Here is a 22445-nt window from a genome sequence, read left to right as displayed (position 1 = left end):
CATTTTTTCCCATAAAAGGGGGTGGGATTGAACTATAATTTTTTTTATGGATACTATTCTATTCCTGATCGCAAATACTTCATCTCATTTATCTTGAAAAATAAAGAACTTTTGAAAATGCCGTTTTTCTCCTGCTCGGCTGTAAAATAATAAACCCCCTTTTTTCCCCCCCAAAAAAGGGGGTGGGGTTGAACTATAATTTTTTATGCATACTATTCTATTCCTGATCACAAATACTTCATCTCATACAAAATTCAACGTTGTGTCTTGAAAAATAAAGAAATTAGAGCAGGTTGAATTTCCAGGACTTTGATGGCTTATAACTCAAAAAAAATTTTTTTGTGGCGAGAGGCCCTTCTAATGCTGAACTCCTCATATCATCAGTTTACATGATTATAGGATGAAATTATCCTTTACCTTATGCATTTATCCCTTGATCCCCTCTTCCTCTCTTCATAATTTCCTTTACCCTTTTATCTGTCGCCATCATCCACATGATTTTATTCCCCTCCTGCTCAATGCTTCTAATTGAAAGACTTGACAACAAAAACAAAAAAATAATAGCAGCCAATTTAGGTGAGCCTCTTTACAGCCTACTTGATTTATGTTTATAATTTTTAAAATTTACAGTAAAGTGTTAGGAAAGTAATATAAATTTCATTATTTCTTTACACATAACTACTATCATCACATCCAACTAATCTTTGTTAGCCACTAAATTTTCTCCTCTTTCTCCATATCAACATAATTTCCTGCACCAACACTATCTCTTCAACGCCTTCCTTCCCTTCCCTACCATCTTCTTCACCTCGTAAAACAACTCTTCCTTCGCCACCACACCCACGAAATCTTCTACAATCTTCCACATCACCCTCACTCTCCAACAATACCAACATACATCTACCCACTTTTCTTCTGCAAAGCTTTCCTCCTCGTCAACCGCAAGTCCTTCTTTCCCTCCACCACCATAAATTAATCTTTCATTTTGCACGTTTTCTTTCCCCTCAGCGACGGCAATAATGAAGCCCTTACTCCCTTTCCTTCTCCTACTGTTGTTCGCCCTCTTATTCCCTTCCCTTCTTCCACTGCTGTTCCTCCTACGCTGTTCCTTCCCCCAGTCCTATTCCTCCCGCTACTGATTTTATTCTCATATTTTTTTCTTACTATTCTTCCTTTTACTGCCAAAGTTCCTACTAATTGTATTCCACCTCTTACTGTTGTTGCGTCACTTACTCCTATAATCCTGTTATTTCTCGTATTCATGTTCCTCCTTCCTACTGATTTTCCCTATCTTACTGTTGTTCCTTCTGTTACTCCTACTACTTCCCGTATTATCACTGTTCCTTCCTTTCATGTTCCTTTTGACATTTCTCTTCCTTCTACTATTGTTCCCTCGCCCATTCTTACCCCTCCTTCTCCTGAAACTTCGATAACGGGGCCCAAAAATAAATCTAAAAGAATGAAGGCCTGATCACAATGAGTCTGTCTCGGCCTTCGAATACCAGGAATATCCAGGAAGGCGTAAGAATGAGATCTCTTTTGATCATCATCGGCATCATCAATATAGTAAAAAGAAGAAGAACGCCATCCGTTATGCGACTCAAAGTCTGTTGATTTTATTTCCATTGATTATTATTCTATTCTGCTTTATTCTTCGCAGTGTTCCCTACGGTGAACAGGAATGACTAAGTTCTCTCTCTCTCTCTCTCTCTCTCTCTCTCTCTCTCTCTCTCTCTTATTATCATTTTGTTGGGATTATTATTGTAAAAACAAGTGTTCCTCTATTAAATTCTTTTCATATAACAAGGAAACAACAAATAGTTTCCTTTTTATTTTCACGAGAAAATGTCCTCTTTCCATACCGCAGGTTAATTAGGTTTCGCACGTGTAAAAGATGAGGAAAATGACGTTTTTCCCTCCACATGTATAACATTCATGAAATTTTCTGAAAAAATATACTGCTCTCAACCAAGGGTTCGCTCATATGTGTCAGCCTTTTTTAAACATATTTTCAGCACTGGTTGCGTAATGATTCGGGCCTACCACAATTTTAATTTTATTTTTTCTTTTAGTTTTCAAGGAAGGACCCAAGCAACAAGGAAGAAATAATATTAATCTAATCACAGTTCATATGCATGAAATATACGTCATGCTAAATAAATCGTGTCACCGTAAAAGAAGGTGAAAAGTAGTTTCAAAAGATGCACACAAAAAAAAAAATGTTTCAGCTAAAATCCTTCCCTTCGATATGCATTTGCCGCCGTGAATGAAACATTGATCTCCGATCTCATTTTAAAAAAATGAAGGGAAAAGCTGAAAAAGAATACGAAAGAAAACATTCTATGTTCAAAAGACTCAACGTAGGACTTAGAAAATAACTTCCTTTCTCGCCCTGATTGTTTAATGGAATGAATACAATTTAGAACCAAAACAAAACCTAACTTATAAAAACAACTTCTGCCTGAGGTCAGAGAAGTATAAAATCTCAATACCGAAAGAATAATTCTTTTCGAAAAACGTCCAGCAGATACTTATCAAATGAGGCTGATAAGTATGGCTTCCAAATTTCCAAGGCGGAAGTTATCAGGAGAAAGGAACAGATCCTCCGACTCCTTCAGAAGGACCCGGTATTACAGGAGATTGCGAGAGGGATTTTCCTCACTCAGGGGAGCATATTCTTGCCGGTATATGCGCTCCCAGGCATTTCCTACGTTACGAAATGATGATGATGATGATGATGATGATATTTCCAAGAGGAAATATACGAAATGATGATGATGATACTTTCAAGATGAAATATACGAAATGATGATGATGATAATATGATATTTCGAAATGATGATGATATTTCCAAGAGGAAATATACGAAATGATGATGATGATGATAATATTTCCAAGGTGAAATATACGAAATGATGATGATGATGACGATATTTCCAAGAGGAAATACACGAAATGATGATGATGATATTTCCAAGATGAAATATACGAAATGATGATGATGATATTTCCAACAGGTATTATACGAAATGATGATGATGATGATATTTCCAAGAGGAAATATTCTCAGTTGATGATGATATTTCCAAGAAGAAATATTCTCAGTTGACAGAGGGGGTGAACTGACAAACCCGATGGACGCGAGGCCACTCCAGGATGCTATTCAAAGATAACTGTTAAGATTATGGTTTTAATTTTTTATTGTTTACATAGGAATGGTCACAATCTGAAGGAAACCGGTATTTTTTAAAAGCAATGACAGAGGGCAAGCCTCTTGCTTTATTTTTGTACCCTTCTATTCATCAGCCATCTTCCAAACTAAATAAGACTTTTAGTGTTTAAACCGACTGAATGGTTTATATCAACCAATGTCTTAGGTAAATTTTTATTCACACTGAATTGAGATATTGAATCACGCAGCTCTCAAACCTCTGAGTTTTACAGAAACACAAAATCCAACTAATTTTTCTTACGAATTGAGTACATAAAATTTATTATTTATCCCTAGATCATAGGGATCCATGATTCATCAGTACTCTAGGGACCCATGATTCATCAGTACTAAATTCATAAACTAATTCCCACGAAAAAGATGTAAATAGTAAAAATATAGACTCTTGGGCAACAAATATCAAGGTTTTTACATTTTTTGTTGTTTATTTTACTTATATAGGCAGGACCACAGCAATTATGAAGGAGAAAATATTAGTTTTATCATAATCCATATGCACAAAATATGCTTTAGGCAGAGTAAAATTCATCCCAAAAGTGTGCAAAAATGTTTCGGCTAAAGTCCTTCCTCTCGATATGTATCTTCCATCGTGAATGAAACATTGATCTCCGATCTGCTTTGAAGAGTAAAGAGGAAAAGGAAGGCGAAAAAAAAATTCAAGTTCAAAAGAAACTCCATCCAGGCCTTACAAAGAAAATAACTTCCTTAACTGTCTCAAATGAATAATGGGATATATATATATATATATATATATATATATATATATATATATATATATATATATATATCAAGTAAAAAATGCGCCGAAGTTTCTTCGACGCAATCGAGTTTTCAGTACATCGTATAATCAAGGCCAGCGAAAATAGACCTATATTTTGGTGGTCTCGGTATAATGCTGTATGACACGCGGCCCATGAAACTTTAACCACGGCCCGGTGGTGGCCTAGCCTATATCGTTGCCAGACTCACGATTGTGGCTAACTTTAACCTTAAATAATATAAAAACTTCTGAGGTTAGAGGGCTGCAAATTGGCATGGTTGTTGATTGGAGGGTGGATGATCAACATACCAATTTGCAGCCCTCTAGCCTCAGTAGTTTTTAAGATCTAACGGCGGACACAAAGAGCGCGGACAGAAAAAAATGCGGACGAATAAACAAAGCCGAGACAATAGCTTTCTTTTCAGAAAACTAAAAACTGAAAAAAATACGTAATCTAAATTATAAAAAAAAAGGTACAAAACCTCAATGCCAAAGAACAGCTCTTTTCGAAAAACGTCCAGCAGATACTTATCAAATGAGGTTTCTAAGTGTGGCTTCGAAATTTCCAAGGCGGAAGTTCTCAGGAGAAAGGAACAGATCCTCCGACTCCTTCAGAAGGATCCGGTATTACAGGAGATTGTGAGAGGGATTTTCTTCACCCTGGGGGGCGTATTCTTACCGGTAGATGCCCTCCCAGCCATTTCCTATGTTACGAAATGATGATGATGATGATGATGATGATGGTGGTATTTCCAAGTGGAAATATACGAAATAATGAAGATGATGATATTTCCAAGAGGAAATATATGAAATGATGATGATGATGGTGATATTTCCAAGGGGACATATACGAAATGATGATGATGATGATAATGATATTTCCAAGAGGAAATATACGAAATGACAATGATGATGTTTCCAAGGGCCAATATATGAAGTGATGATGATGATGATGATGATATTTCCAAGAGGAAATATACGAATTGATGATAATGATGATGATGATGATGATGATGATATTTCCAAGAGGAAATATGCGAAATGATAGTGATGATGATATTTCCAAGAGGAAATATACGAAACGGTGATAATGATATTTCCAAGAGGAAATATACGAAATGATGATTGTGATGATGATGATGATGACGATGATATTTCCAAGAGGAAATAAAGTCTCAGTTTACAGAGGGGATGACTTTACAAACGCGCTGGATGCGAGGCCACTCCAGGATGCCATTCAAAGATAAGATGGTGAAACTGTGATTGTTTATATAGGAATTGTCACAATCTAATGAAAAGCAGTATTTTTTTATAAGCAAAGGCGTATAGTGCATAAGCTTCTTACTTTATTATTCACTGTTTCCTTTCGGCAATCGTTTTTCAACCTAAATAAGACTGACTGAATGACTTATTCAGTCATTGTCACAGAAGCAATTTCTGTAACATTTTTACTGAAAAATTAAACTACGTAGGTTTACAACGAGAAAGATACAATCCATTCATGGACTGTTGAGATTATGATTTTCATTGAGTGTGCAAATGTGATGGTCAAATTCTAACGGAGAGAGGTATTTTCAAAGCAAAGTCAGAGCACGTACGCCTTTTCCATTATTTTTCAAGATTCTTTTTTATCAGTCGTCTTCAAATCTAAATAAGATTTTCAGTGCATAAACTGACTGAATGACTTCCACGTATAAGCGTCGCATACACATTTTTACCCAAATACCTTTCTCTGAGTTATTGAACTACGCAGTTCCCAAGCCTCCTGACTGTATAGAAACACAAATCAAATTAATGAGCTGACCAAGATTCGGAAAGGCTAATCATGTATAAGTGCTAAAGACTTCTGCAGGTTTTTTGCTTTCTATACAGTATTACAGTGTTAACTGACAAACTGTGGTCATTAGTTGTATCATAATGCCTTTTATTTGTTATGACACAACACTGAAAAATTCTCGCAGGTTGTCCTTCCGAACTGAGTACACAAAATCCATAACTTATCCATAGATTAGAAAACGCGTAGATCATCGTTCGTCAATATTAAATTCGTAAAAGACTTACCACGAACAGGATATAAATGGGCGGCAAAAATATAGACTCTTGGGCAACAAATATGATAACATAAAAAAAACTTGTTTTCAAGGGCCACAATCAAAAACTCCCGGTATCATAAAAAACAAGCGCCAGGAGCAACGATAAAGAGGCACCGAGGACCACAAAATGGGTGATCCAAGGACCATAGACTGGTGGCCCAACGTACATAAGTCACTGGGTTCCATGACCACACACCAGTAATCCAGGGAGTTAATAAAAATAGAGAAACACCTAAAAAATATAAGCCTCGGGCAAAGGAAATTTGAAAAGTGCAAAATTATACGTCTGTTTGGACCCTGAAGCTCCTCTTTTCTTGATCTTGGGTGAATTTCAGGAGAGGCCATTAGTTTTGAAAAACAATCCTGTCGAGAAGGGAAAGAAGGAATAAGCACCCGAAACAAGAGAGCATTTTTTATGGATGAAGGAGACCAACAAGAGCATTAGGCAAGTTTTTATAGAAGACCTTTATACCAAGACTAAGTGAATGCCTTTACAATGTTATGAGTGACAAAAAATCTACGAAATAGTGCACAATGGAAGAATGCTGGATTACTGAGGCTTTTCAATCGGAGGCGCATTCAAGATTAAAGATGTCTGGGATAGAGAGGGAAACTTTTTCTTTATGTAAAGAATTAAATGGAATTCGTGACTTAACTAGTAAGAGAGGAAGTTTCAACAGAGCAGATACTGATCACACCAAATCTAGATTTCATCTTTTGTAACAGATAAGGTAAACTCTACAAAATAATGGACTGAGATATAAAAAATAAAACCGAGAAACGCCCTCTTACTTATTTATACATGAACTATTAAAGTGTCATTGCAAAAATAAAAAAAACTCCCGCATTAGAACTTAAAATGACTACTCTCACTCTTACTAGTATTTTCTCGTTAGAGGATGCATTCCGTGGCATTTTTTTTGTTTTGTTTAATGAATGCAACGATTCTTTGCGAAAATTTTGGATTAGTTTAGTGGATGATAGTCTATGATAATATATGTCAGTAAGTAGCATTTTATCTCTTATTTAGTATCAACCATTCCCAAAAAATCTCTCCCTATCGTTGATATTTGTTTATGAAGCGAAATGAAATGGTCTCTGTGGACTAATATCTAAGCCAAGTTCAAACAACTCTAAGAACTTTAAAATGCAAAGAACATTTCTGTTAATTATACCTTCGTGTGGTGTAAATAGCCAAAAACTACTCAACATATCGAGGGGTACTGTGGTCTTAAATTTTTGCCATATTAAGAAAACCTTCCATACAACCCTCTCTCTCTCTCTCTCTCTCTCTCTCTCTCTCTCTCTCTCTCTCTCTCTCTCTCTCTCTCTCTCCTGATAGGAACGCGGAGGGTATCCCGTCTTGGCCCTCGGGCTTGTTCATGTCAAACATATGTCAAATGATTCAATGGAGAGATGTCAGCTTAAGGCTTATCGGGCGAAAAATGCCTGGTGATTATAGGCTTTTGAACCATTCTATAGTTACCTGTCAGTTTACCTGTCAGTCAGTTCCCCTCTCCTAAGAATGAGAAAAGGAAGTTGGTTTTTTTATAACTGTGGTAAAAAATTAATAATCTACTATTTTTTCACATCACCAGTCTTAAAAGTTACAGGAAGTCACACTCTCAATAAAAATGACCACTGAAATAAATCATTAAAGTTTAAATGTGTATTTATACATAAAAATAATAATACGAAATGTTACAAATTCATTAATATTTTAAGAATTATGACACACTGACAGTTATTTTTGATATTCATAAGGGCCTACATAAAAACAATACATATCTATCTATTTATCCTTCTATCTATCTACTATATATATATATATATATATATATATATATATATATATATATATATATATATACACATACACACACACACACACACATATATATATATATATATATATATATATATATATATATATATATATATATATATATATATATATATATACACACACACAGATGCATGAAAAATATATCAAAACAGTAACACTCGTGGTATATTGTCTTACGCGTACTTCAGACGAATCATTCTCCTTTAAAACTGAGTGAAAACGAACATTAAATTTTCTCTTTGAATGAGATATTCCCGTGCAGGTAACTCAGTCATATTTCTTATATACCTTTTAAAAGACTGCCAGAATTTTTCTATTAATACAAATATTCATATTAGCTTACAAGAAACTCAAATGTCTTCGACAGACTCTTATATGGCGTTAAATCATACATGTACTGTCAAACGAATTATGCAAATAATGCTCACTGCGTCACTCTATAAAGGGTTACTTATTATCTAAATTATTCCGAAGCACCTGGCTTTATATCTGTCAATACCACTTATTGAATATGTTGATTTCTACAAAATTAATCGTATTATTTATAAAACGGCAAGAGGAACCAGTTCTGCTGTGGAGAACTAGTATACTCAAAAAGACACTGGCCATAATGGCCTTGAAAAAGGCACACACACATATATATATATATATATATATATATATATATATATATATATATATATATATATATATATATATATATATATATATATATATATATTATATATATATATATATATATATTTATATATATATGTATATATTTATATATATATATATATATATATATATATATATATATATATATATATTTTTTTTTTTATATATGTATATGTATATATTTATATATATATGTATATATATACATATATATTGCCCATATATATTTATACAAACTTTTGTGTTTATATTTTTATCTTTCATTCTCTTTTCAGTTCCCTAAACTTAACTTCTGAATGCACAAAAGTAAGCAGTATATTGTCTAAGGAACGCAGTGCCGCAGTGAAGGCAATGTATGCCTTGAAGAATGGCAGTAATCTTAAGGAGGTAGTGATTCCCCTTGCCTATATGTTTCCACAGGTATGGTGTTCAAGATGGCTGTTTAGTGAACGGTGAAAAGTATCGTACAACAGCATCAAAGTTACCAATTTGCCAGCTGACCTGTTCCCGTCCGTGTGCCCCAACTTGCCCAAGACCCATGCATACCAAGATGCACGCATCCCCAAAAGGACCCCGACCCTTCTCTTCCACCAAGGTCTCATTCTAACTATAAGCTAGACGGTTTGAGTTTCAAAAGCCATTTTTACGACGCATTAATGCAAGCATTCTGCCACTTTGCAAAGGAACACCAGAATTATCTGCTCTTAAGATATCACAAAATTCCTTACCCCTAAGAAGAATTGACATTTCGGGATTTATCACACGATTCATTGTGGTGGTATTTTTGCCAGTGAGTGCGTATGTATTTGTGTATGTATGTATGTATGTATGTGCGTGTATATAGAAATAATCAACACACAATCACGTATGGAACAGAAATGAATTTCTGACTCACATCAAGATCGAACCCAGGTCTTTCAAGTGAAAAGTAAGGCAGCTGCATCAAAGCCAGAGAAGTCATAAAAAATGTTGCAACCCAAGTACCACCGTACCTGAGGCTTTACCTGGGCAGGCTAACTGCGTCCTTACCTTTCAAATGAAAGACCTGGGTTCGGTCCTGATGTTAGTCAGAAATTACTTTCTGTTGCACACGAGACTGTGCGCTGATCACTTCCATCATATTCACTCGGAGGGGATAATTCGAATGAAATGCTTTCAACTGGGTCACTGCTGTGTCGAGAAGTGTGTAGCTTTGTTGGCAGTTCGATCCCGATGTGAGTCAGAAATTTGTATATATTTATGTATACATATATATATATATATATATATATATATATATATATATATATATATATATATATATATATATATATATATATATATATATATATATATGTATATATATATATATATATATATATATATGTGTGTGTATACATTTGTGTGTGTGCGTGTCTGTGTATCACTCGATCTCCGATAAGTGGTATCCACGCCTTTTTTTCCTCCAGCGAATATTCAGAAGGGCATGATTAACTGAATCAAGCTCGGGCACCACAAGAGCAGACTGAGGTCAATGATCCAAGACACAGAAGACGGAAGAAAGTTCCATATTTTTGAATATGAATGATATGAATGATTAACCCAACGCTAGCTTAAGGTTAACTCGTAGATAATAAAATGTTACGAGTAAAGGTAATATAATTGTAACTACGAAAATATCCCAAAAATATATAGTGTGAAATGTAGGTCAGAAAATGAAATAATGGAAAACATAAATATGATGAAAAATAAGAACTGCAATTCATCAAGAGAAGGAAGAAAAATCAGGGGAGCGACGAAGAGGAAAAAAAACGAATATGAAAGAGATACTGAACGTTGCAATGCAATATAATCTGGATTATTGCATTACATATTGTCTCCCAAGAGAATGGTCTTAAGCTTTATTGGGTACATGAGCTCACTGCATGTTGCGACGATACTCATTCCTTGCGTTATGGAAATCAGGTCTCAGGATCAGATGTATTGTGAAGCAAACTTGGGTATATTTATATTTAAATTTCAAAATGAAAGTACATTAGTATGAGAAATTTTTATGTATGTATATATAAATATATATATATATATATATATATATATATATATATATATATATATATATATATATATATATGTGTGTGTGTGTGTGTGTGTGTGTGTGTGAAAATGTGTAAACTTTTATACCTTTACTTTCTCTACAATCAGACTTTGTCATTTTATTTCAAAATTCGAAGCAAAACTAGGCTACGCGCAAAAACGCACGCCAATTCACTGTCCTCCAGATTAAACGTTAACCATTATGTCATATCCCAATATCATGCCAATTAGTGATCCTAAGCTGCTTCTTTGCTCTGAGATCATCACCTTTCATCCACTTCCCACTTGGTGGGTTGGTTTAGATTAAGCTAGCTTATGCCAGCACGAGCCTCTGACCCAAATAACCAGTGACGTACCCAAGGCCCACCTCGGACCTTGCCAACATCACCACTTAACCCCGTCAAATCCCCGGAAAACTGTTAACTTTCAAATAAAAGCAAGAATTAAAAATACCAGAACCCTCCCCGGTGGCACTAATCTCTCGGTACCCTGAAGGCTTAATTAAGATAACATCATCCGTGTTATGATTAAGTTCAAAGGACTCTGGGCGGTGGCCACGCTCTGGGTCCTCTCGGCCGTCCGACCTCCAGGGACACTGGTGGCAGGACTCGGTTGTTTTTCGAAAGATAGCAGCGGCAGGGATACTTTGACAGCTATAAACAAACGGTAGGGATAATCCTTTTGTGGGTGGGATCGGGGGAGGAGTGAAGCTGGACGCTGTTAAAGGAAATGATTTTATGGTAAAGGAGAGCATGTGACGTCAAGTAGATTGGGAGGAAGAAGACAACATGAGAAGTAAAAGAAGAGGAAGAAGATAACATAAGCAAAGAAGAGGACGAAGATAACATAAGCAAAAGAGGAGGAAGAAGATAGCAAGAGAAGTAAAAGAGGAGGGAGAAGATAACATGACCTTAAGGATAAGTATCGGTGGAATTACGTGGATGATTACACTAAGAACAAGCAGCAGCCCCTTAATCGGGGATTTCTTAACCTGTGAAAACGATAAGATCAGACCTGTGGGAAAGATATGAACGGGAGACTTCCGTATCCTCACGACTGGTCTCGCTTTTAGTTTTCTGCAAAAGAAAAAGCTTTATTCCGTCCGCACTTTATTCTGTCCGCTTTTTCTGTCCGCCCTCAGATCTTAAAAATTTATTCTGTGCTATGTTGTCATCAGATCTTACCAAAAGCCCTACTCAGTAGTTTTTATTTTATTTAATGTTAAGTTAGCAATGATCGGTTGAAACAAACTGCCACCACCGGCCAGTGTTGATCATGGCTCACCATTATACTGAGACCACAATCAACAAACACTTTTTTTTTTACCTAATAAAATTGCTTTTAGCCCATAAGTTTTCCCAGTAATTATTATTATTATTATTATTATTTTATTTTATTTAGCATGTTCTGTTACAAAAGATAAAGTGGAATTGCTTTTATTAGATCTTTTTCATTCTTCTTACTACTCTCTCTTCTTCAAGGCTGATATCTGTTAAGATGATCATAAACTGTATAAGGAGAAAGGCTGGAATATAAACGATTATCGTGGTATATTATTATTATATTATTATTATTGCCGATGTACATAATCTGTTGCAATATTTTGTTATTATTATTATTATTATTATTATTATTATTATTATTATTATTATTATTATTATTATTAAAAAGAAAGGACGACTGTACGCCGTTGAGTTTATTGCAGTTTCTCAATCTCTCGAAAGAGATTCTTCGTAGCAGCAGGTAAATTACATGACAGTTGTCCACGGTCTACTTATTCCTTAACCTTTCTGTAGTTCCTCTGTCATTTACAGAAAGGCGACTGAAGCCAGGGGTACAGTAATGCCATATTCATGCCAGAAATCGGGCTTACAGCTGGTTAGACAGCCTACCAAAAATCGCCATAAATCTCTGTAAGCAGGCTGCCATAATTTTTATTGAAGTTTGTTTGAAAGACGGTCTTTTCCGAGATATTATTATTATTATTATTATTATTATTATTATTATTATTATTATTATTATTATTATTATTATTATTCACTTCTTACGAAATGACCAGCACAAGGGATCTAAACAAATCGCTTCAAAATAAGGCGAGGCAGTTCTCGTATCATACTGGACGAAAACGACCTGGTCAATAAATGTTTTTACTCACGAGCTAAAATGTTACCTTAAAAGAAGATTAGATCTCGGAAAGGCAAGAGAAGATGCCATGTATAAAATATAGATTCTAGCTTTTGCCCGCACCTAAAGAACAACAGTAAATCTTCAAAATCCAAAATCAACATACACAAAGAGCAGACGAGGCGGTCAGAGACAACGATATTACATGGATATGAAACCATCACCTTGGCTTCATTCTGAGGTTCATGAACTTACTTTCATTTCCTTCTTTCTTTAAATCTGCAGCTGAAAACCTTCTTGGCTCCAAAGGGAAACCGGTCTGCAGAGAGAAAGGTATTGCATAAACATAATATGAGGGAATAGTCAACAAAACTGATACAACGGAATTCGAATTGATATAAATAACTTTCAGCAGATAACGCACGACTTTAAGGCGCCAATCTTATTCTGCAAGGTGACGTCAGAAATGCAATACTTTACCTAAAGCTAAATCACCTAGTTATGAAGGTCACCTTACAGAGCTGTCGAAATCCTGCCACACAATATTTAAATTTCTTCTTCTGCATTCGGTTCAAGAAGGAATGTGACCTCAATAGATCGCTATGCATGAAGAACGCTGACTCACTCAGGTTGAGGAGGCGGTGATTTCAATGAAAGAGCGGTTCTCGGCCTAATGATACGGTCATTAGTATCATAATTCAAGAAAGGAGAATATTCTAGATTTAATAGATGGGGTGGAAATAAAAGGTACACAGTGGAAAGGCGAGAAAAACACAGAGATATTGATCAGAGTGACGGCATGTACAGATCTCTGAGGTAAAATATAAAGAAATATTGTTAATGTTGGTGTGGAAGACAGAAAAATATGCAAATACAAATTCAAGGAAAGATATATTTGATACATTTGAGACTGTTTCTGTAAGGTTGTAATGAGCGAATGAACACATACGTACATTCAGCAAATTCACCTGAACAGATATTCTCCAAAACTTTTTAATAATTAAAATATCGATAACTTTTGGAGGTAACTACTGCACATGTGTCCTCATATGCAAACGTTCATCCGCGAATTTTAACAAACGTCCTGGCATTAAATAAACGTTTAAGCTCCGTGGAATGAAAGAGAACGGCTTTAAAATTCAATGAAAAGTTACCACCATCTATTATAAAATCTCATAACGCCCAGTTTTACGATCAGGTCATTTGTTTAATCGAGGTCATATACAAGAATAATTGGTATCGTCGTCCTTGCATAATTAAAAAATTATCTTAATTGCGTATGGCACTAATAAGATCTAATAAGCTATTAGCTCCCGCAGGCGTTTTCTTAATCTCCTCGCTACTGGATTTTTTTTTATTTTGGAGAATATGTAAACAAACCGGGTACATGGGAATTACGTCAGTGCTTCCAGCTTTTACGCTTCTTAATTATTTAATCCTTTTCTTGGTCTAAATGAACAAAATAGTAATGAAAGTGTTTAAGTTTATTTTATTTGAGAAGGGGCGGTTCTTCTGTGAATTCTGTATGTACGTATGTATGTATGTTTGTATGTATATATATACCTTATATATATAATATATACATAATATAAATATATAAATATATATACATTTTTTATATATATATATATGATATATACATATATATATATACAAATATATATATATATATATATATATATATATATATATATATATATATATATATATATATATATATATATATATATATATATATATATATATATATTTATATCAGTATTTGGCCATGTATCTCCACTTTTAACTTTTCGTCATTTCGCGTGAGCGTGTATAAGCATCCCATTTACCGTGAAACCGAAGCACTTGGTGACCTCGCTGCTAAAAAAAATGTACTCGTCGAAGGTGTTATCTCGATCTTGCATAATTCAAAAAATGCAAGAGTAACCAGAGAAGGTCTTGTACCTGTATGCAAAATTCATAACACGGTTATGTTAGGCAGCCAAGGGATTCTAAAACATCTCCACTTCCTTTTTCATCTATTTCTTCGTCTCCTTCTCCTCTTCGTAATCCATAACCTAGTTTTCTCTGGAATATGAAAAGGGTTTTTTTTTCCCTCCTTGGTGGCAGTAGCGTGAATAATAAATGGCCAGGTGTGTTGCACAGAATACAGAGAGCCTGTAGTTATTAAATTGCAGACGAAAATGAAATAGGGGAAAATATTTCTTTTAAAATGTTTCCCTCGGAATTTCTATCAGTTTCACCACTGAAATGTGTCAGGGAAAATTATCGTAATTTGTTTTGAAAAGTAACTGGATAACACAAGGATTAACATTATCCAACCCTAATGTAACTGTTTTTTTGTGGGGGTGTTTGGGAGGGTGGAAGGACTTAATGTTAAAAGACTGGGAACATAAAGAATAACATATGTCCCGGAAATGAAATTAATTATCAGCAATACGTTGTAAGAATCTTGACATTCAGACACACAATTCCTTTGAATTATTATCACTGCCATTATTGTTAAGGAATAGGCCAGAATGAACGTGTAAAACAAGCACAAGCTCCCATAGAACAGAATAGCCATGTGTTGAAAAATGTTAAACAAACTGTTGTGAATTACAAATGATCACAAAAAACGCAGAAGATTTAACAAACAATTAAATATTTACCTACACAACAACTCAAATATGCATCAAGAAACATCGGCAAAAACAAGATAGCCTAGGCAGGAAACTGTTCTAAAGTTTGAAAAAAAGCAATAAATGATTCTAGAATTGGGTAGATTTACAACGTGGTTACTCAAAAAATATTTTACACTGAAACTGTGCAAAACGATTCAGGACGATCTAACTCTAGCGGCAGTGGAAAAAAAGGCAGCTGTAAAAGCACTAGCTAAAATAATTTCATGGTAAGTACCTAAACAGGATAAATACCGAAGATACCTTAATTACAAGTACCATTGCTGGGGAAAAAAAACACCATAACTTCGAACAAATTACCTTTTAAGATTTAAGTCCGAGAAGTCTACAAACATTCGTAAATAACAGCGTTCTGTAATGGAATATCAGTAGAGCTGAAGAATGTGGTATTAACGCCACATAATATTATATATGTCTACATACGCGGCTTTACAAAACAATACCGAATTCTGTAGCATTAAAAGACATATGTAAGAGCTACGGAAGAAAACTTAGAGACCAAAGATAACTCAAATGTTGCTTGATACAGAATAATTGAGGACATTGTTGTCCACACACAGCTAATCATGCTGGGAGCGTACCACAAGACCGATAACCAATGATGTCTTAGTTTTGCTGGATTTTACCTTCGAAACCCACTATCTGACAATACTACTTTTCACGTTACACCTCTCTGATACAATTACCCATAATTTCATTTAGCCTTTAGTGGGATGGAAGAGCTAGCTCAGTCATTGAATTGGCTGGGTACTATAAAATCTTATTTTCAGGCCAAACAATGCTACTGGTAAAGACTAAAAACAACAAATGTCTCAGATAACTGCCATGTAGAACTAACTTAAGATAAATCTAGGTCTGCTTAAAACAACAACCTCTGGTACTTACTCTTAGGAAATGCCACCTCTAAGAAATGCGTAGACTCTGAAAATGAAAATAAATAAATAATTAGATAAATAGCTAGATAAACTAGTATATAAGGACAATAGACAGCTTATTTTTGGACAACAACCTTCTAATTACCTCTTACAAAATGCGACTCCTTTGATAATACGAAAACAAGTAAATTCATAGATAAGTAAGTATACACATTAGTAAGGAAAGTAAGCAATACCTTATTGATTTCCCTTAGTTTTAGAGGTATGTGTAATAGATATGACAAAATTAGTAAACAAATTGTATTTTTTTATTTCATTTTATTTTTTTTTTTCTTATTTCAGCGTTACCGCAAATGCAGCATCGCGTCTCCGACTCTCCATTTCGCTCTCAATAGAAGACGGATAAACCGACGGGGAAGACGAGAGGAGATCGAGATGTTAAGTTCCCCCCCTCCTCGAACCTTCGAACCGAGTTTGTCATTTCATTATTATTTAAAGCGAACCTCGCATTGAAATACATTATAAACAAACGCGGCAGATAAGACTTTTGCTCAGGCACGGTGGATGCATAATGCATGGCGCTTCGGGTTACCCCCCCAAGAGGACGAGGAAATTTGGCCCGAAAATAAAAAAAGAAAAAACATCGAGCGACTGAAATGGATCTTCACTTTTGTACATATTAGTTGGGAGTTTTGCTCGTCGCATTTCGAAAGTCGATTGCCACATTCGGGTATTGGTTTCATTAGCTGAAGAGGAGAAGCGATTTTCTATTTCATACAAAAGAGCGTCTGACTGAAAGAAACATCAGCCTTGGGAAAATATTATCTCCGAAGCGAAAAGTATTCACAGAGATTTATGTGACAATTTTCTGTAAGGTGGATATATATATATATATATATATATATATATATATATATATATATATATATATATATATATATATATATATATATATGTATATGTATATAGAGGTCTGATTAATCCGAAAGATAAGTAAATGTTTTCAAAAATAAAAAATCTCGTAATTTTTATTTTTTCAAAACATTTACTCAACTGTTGGATTATTCCGTGGGGGTCTAAGGAATTTCCATAAATAATGCTAATGTTCTAATAATAACGTATTACTGGACGCTGTATCTACCTTAGCACTATGGATTTCTTATAGAATCTTGTCTTTATATCGTGAACTATACCTTTCTACTCGAAGAAAGTAGTAAAGCAAATTTCCAAAGGACTTTTATTTAGCATAATCACCGTGCATTGTAATCCCAAAGATTCGTAAGGATACGGCATTACTTCTGCACTGCTAAATAGTGGTAAAACGACAATGATTCTAAAGATCAAGTCAATGTACATTATATGAAAGACTAAGATGTGGGAAGTTAGTATCTAGCAGCTGATTGGTCGGCTCTTTATACACGACGTGCTGATTGGACGTCATTTCAAATGTTATGATGACGTCACAGATGGAGGTTTGTTTCTACATGTCAAGAGCTACCTATGAAGAGAACTAGGCTAATAATAATAATAATAATAATAATAATAATAATAATAAGAAGAAGAAGAAGAAGAAGAAGAAGAAGAAGAAGAAGAAGAAGAAGAAGAAAGAAGAAGAAGAAGAAGAATTCGAGCATAAGTTCCTATTGATCTATCGAGGAAATTCTGACATTTCATCCAATATGCTTTTAGAGAAATTATGAGCGAAATTTCACACTAATAACTTCTTCATAAATCACGCCTGGACAAACTTTATTGCAAATGCAATTTACGAGTGTCGGCAACAATAACAGTATCCTTCATGATAATGTTAATAACTAGTGGATATATTTTGTTACCAAATGCTAATACATCCAACTTTTTATGCCTGAAATAACAATTAGGATAAAACTTTTTCAAAATGCACATACACACAAAATATATATATAAATATATATATATATATATATATATATATATATATATATATATATGCATATAAATATACAATATATATTTATATAAGAGTATACATATACAGTATATATATCCACATATATATATATATATGCATATACAGTATATATATATATATATATATATATATACATATATATGTACATATGTGTATATACATATGTATATATATGTGGATATATATATGTATACTCTTATATATACATATATAATATACAAGTATCTGGTAAAAAGTGACCAGTAGATTCTACATATAAATACATAGATATATATACATACAGGTATATATACATACATACATACACATGTCTGTATGTAAATATGAAAAGACAGGTGCATATGCTGTAAAAAAGTGTAGGAAAGAAACGCAAAAAAAAAAAAAAAAGGGAAAATGGCATTTGGAGAATCTAGAATGGCAATTTCCACACTCCTCCTCTCCTCGGAAGCTTCTCGGCCGCTGAGCCGCAACTCTTATAAATGAGCTCGCATCAGAATACTATACCGAGCCCAGAGTGGCGAATGCTTTGTCTTACGTAGACCCCCCCTCCCCCCCCCAAAAAAAAAATAAGGGGAGGGGAAGGGGGTTAAAGGGGTAAGGGGGCAACGAGAGGGGGTATTGGTATCTCAAGGACCCCAGGGAAAGAAAAAGGAGGGTATTGGAGAACCATTCCTGTGGTAAAATCTCCGTATGGGTTTCACATTTAGGCGCAGAGAGAGAAAAACGACGACGCCACACGATGCTCTTTTCTCCACTTCATTTAGGTGAAAATGGAGGAGGGAAATGGCAGCTAGCTCTCTCTCTCTCTCTCTCTCTCTCTCTCTCTCACACACACACGCACACAACTTGCAGAGAGGTGTCTCAAAATGTGCAAAAGGTATAGATTAGCCCTATTAAAATTATAACAATAACTCTCAGGAGGAGGGAAATGGCAGCTCTCTCTCTCTCTCTATCTATCTATCTATCTATCTCTCTCTCACACACACACACACACACATAAACACAACTTGCAGAGAGGTAACTTAATGTGCAAAAGGTATAGATTAGCCCTATTAAAATTACAACAATAACTCTCAGGAGGAGGGAAATAGCAGCTCTCTCTCTCTCTCTCTCTCTCTCTCTCTCTCTCTCTATCTTTATATAATTTACAGACGTAAGCTCTTTCTGTTCCTCTTACCCCAGTGGTAAATATCCCAAACTCTGGTTATTGCTGAGTTTTTGCAACGAGCCTTGTTATACATTACTGTTTTCTGATGATTTAACAACTTTGATTTCAAGATTTTTTCTCAACACTTAATAAAAATCAAATAAATATAAGGCATATCATTTATATAAAAGGCGTATCTATGAGCAAGCTCCACAACGCGAAGGATATAATTTCTTATTTATTCCCCCATCAAAAAGAAACAAAACAAAATACATATTTTCTGAGGACAGATGACAAACGATCGGTCAAGCGGGTCACTTGACATCCCTCATCATTCTATGGGGATTAATTCATCTTGGTTAGGAAGCCATCATCCATTTTCCTTTAGTGTGGGCAGTCCTTCAACCGAGTACGCACTTCTTTAAGCGTTATTCAAACATGTCTTTTTTATTTGTTTGCAGTCAAGAAGAAAAGAGTAATGTAAATGTGTGGGTGATCGTGCATAATGGTAATGATCATAAAATGTGCTGGTTGTAATAAGATTACCAACACAAACAAATAACAATCCTTCCTTTCAAGTTAATGCCATCAAATCATTCAGGTTCCAGTTTTAGAATTATTATTTCAGAGGATTACTATGCAACCAATATTCTAAGTTTTGGACTATAACATAGCCTTCATACTCTGACCTTAGAAAGTAATGGCTTATATGGTAAATAATAATAACTGTTTTTCATTCACATTTACTAAAACATTCCTACTTTTGTTCTCTATGTCATTTCTCACTTACATATGCTTATTCAGGTTTGTGGAATCTGCCATTTTTAAGAAAATGGACTCGTTGCTTTCTCCATGATAGCAATAATAATAATAATAAGTAGAATTGCTGAGTCATACTTCCCTCAGTGAGAAAAAAGATTCTTTGCCCCTTACGCATCATACGTGGCCAATGAACAACTGAGTAAATAAAATAATGCGATTTCCAATGAATCTAAGATGGTGCTTTTCCCAACGTTATACGAAAAATTAAAATCACACGATTTTTATAGATTAATTGAAATAGAAACCTGAAGTTAATAACTGTTGTATGAGCACAAGCAATCCAAATTTTGTCTGGTTATTGCCATATGATATTTCCAGATTTCACCATTCTGGCTGACGCACTAAAATAAAAAAAAAAGTTGATTAAACATCTGATTGACAAAACTTTAAAAAATCTCTAAGCACCTTTAAATAAATACAAGCATTAAAAATTTAACTATAAACATTGAACTAGTAGACATTGCACGGGTATTAGAAAATTACTGTTTTTCAATATTTTGCCATTTAACATTCCCTGCTCGTACCTTTCCGGTAAGCCCACCAAACTTATAAAAAACAGATTTATAAAATGCATAATCAATACAATAAAAAAAGAAGCCCCTAAAGAACTTAAAATAAACAAAAGCCACAGAGCAAACCAGAGAGAGAGAGAGAGAGAGAGAGAGAGAGAGAGAGAGAAAGTGGTCCTTTTACAGGACCCTCTTTGCAACATCCCTTGAGGATACGGAAGGATCAGGTTTACTCGAGATGCCAGATGGTTCCTTGAGATACCGGACTGGTAAGTTTGTTACCATAACTTTGCAATTTGTTCCTTAATCAACTTACATAAACGAACTGCCTTTTCCTGAAGCGATCTTTGTTATATAAAACCAATGCAGTTGACCGTGCGCTCTTCACAATGGTTACTTTTGTTTGCTCGCAAGGGTTTCATGAGTAAAGTAGCAGCCTGAATATAAAGATGGTGAGGTACGCGATCGTTTTGTTTTTTAACAGATATTGTACGTAGGTCTTTAGATCCTGATGCTGCTATTTTCAAATGGATGCTTTTGATATGATGAAATTTCTTATGTATAATGATTTATTGATAACAAGGACTTATTGACCTGGCATTACTCCATATAACAACATACATAATACAGTTTTAAATTACTTTTATTTTAACTGTTTGCTTCCGTAACAGGTTTTATTTTCAAACAAATGAATACTGACTAAAGTGTTGTACTTATAACATCAAAATCATTGGACAATAAGTTCACGTGTGTGTGTGTATGTGTGTCTGTGTGTTTGTGACTGGGTGTGTGTAAGTGTGTGTATGTGTACGTGTGTGTGTGTGTGTGTGAATGGGGTGAGGGTATGTGCGAATTAAATGACCACCTTCGGCTTGGTCTTCACTCTTAAGGCAACTGAAACTCAGATAAAACCCAGGCCGAACCTCTTCAGAGATTTACACACTTAAATTAATTTGTTGATTTAGGGGTTCAGGAGTACTGGAAGCTCAAGTTTCATTACAATGGAAATTTTGTTTCTGTACGTCCACAGCTTTCACCCATGTATGGAAATTCAAGGAAATTCTGTATTTATCGGTTTTAGATAAAAATCTTTAACTTAACACTCGCTCTGGATACTAGTCGTTAGGTCAGATAAGTTATACAACTTTGTGTTTGGTCACTACTTGGATAGATAACCACCAAAAATAAGGCCAGACAACATCAGCACACAAACCCCTTCAAAATCAACTACCAAGATTCCTCCCAAAAATTCTGGCGAAAAACCGCTATAAATAACTCAAAAAATGAAAGTCGTTCGTATTACCAGTTACAAGGACTGAGACAAATCCGAAAACCACGAAGATAGATAAGTAAGTTCACACCTGAGCGAACTATTTCACAAAGCACATCACAGGGGAACACACCAGGAGAACACAATCCCCCCACCCTCCCCCACCACCACCAACACCAATCTCCCAGATCAACAAAAGCCAAGGAGGAGTTCCCACGTCTTAGGATGCGAACTCTACAGCAAGACCATCTGGCATCGCTTCCGGTAACTTTAACTGGTTTCTTCACTATATACAACTGTACCTCTTTGCAATTTTGTTCACGCCTTACTCTCTGTAGATGACTGTCTCTGCGAGGCTAAAAATATTTGGGGAGAGTACGCCTCAACTTCCAAAATATCTAA

The 22445-nt window shown here is 34.9% G+C and overlaps 1 protein-coding gene across 2 annotated transcripts in view; it reads right to left on the bottom strand.

Annotated features, from left to right (window-relative positions):
* LOC136851936 (tyrosine-protein kinase Dnt-like) overlaps positions 1 to 22445 on the bottom strand; it is a 500118-nt gene that overhangs the window by 444959 nt on the left and 32714 nt on the right. The window contains exon 2 of one of the 2 annotated variants that reach the window (XM_067126297.1): positions 16355 to 16390. The exons of the other annotated variant lie outside the window; for it this stretch is intronic. The gene's annotated coding sequence lies outside the window, so the exon portion shown is untranslated. The remainder of the gene's footprint in view (positions 1 to 16354; positions 16391 to 22445) is intronic. 2 annotated transcript variants of the gene reach the window in all.

Source organism: Macrobrachium rosenbergii, chromosome 24, assembly GCF_040412425.1.
Source record: "Macrobrachium rosenbergii isolate ZJJX-2024 chromosome 24, ASM4041242v1, whole genome shotgun sequence".
NCBI classification, from domain to species: Eukaryota; Metazoa; Arthropoda; class Malacostraca; order Decapoda; family Palaemonidae; genus Macrobrachium; species Macrobrachium rosenbergii.
The sequence above is the reverse complement of the archived record's forward strand: the minus strand, read 5'-3'. Positions and strand labels throughout refer to the sequence as shown.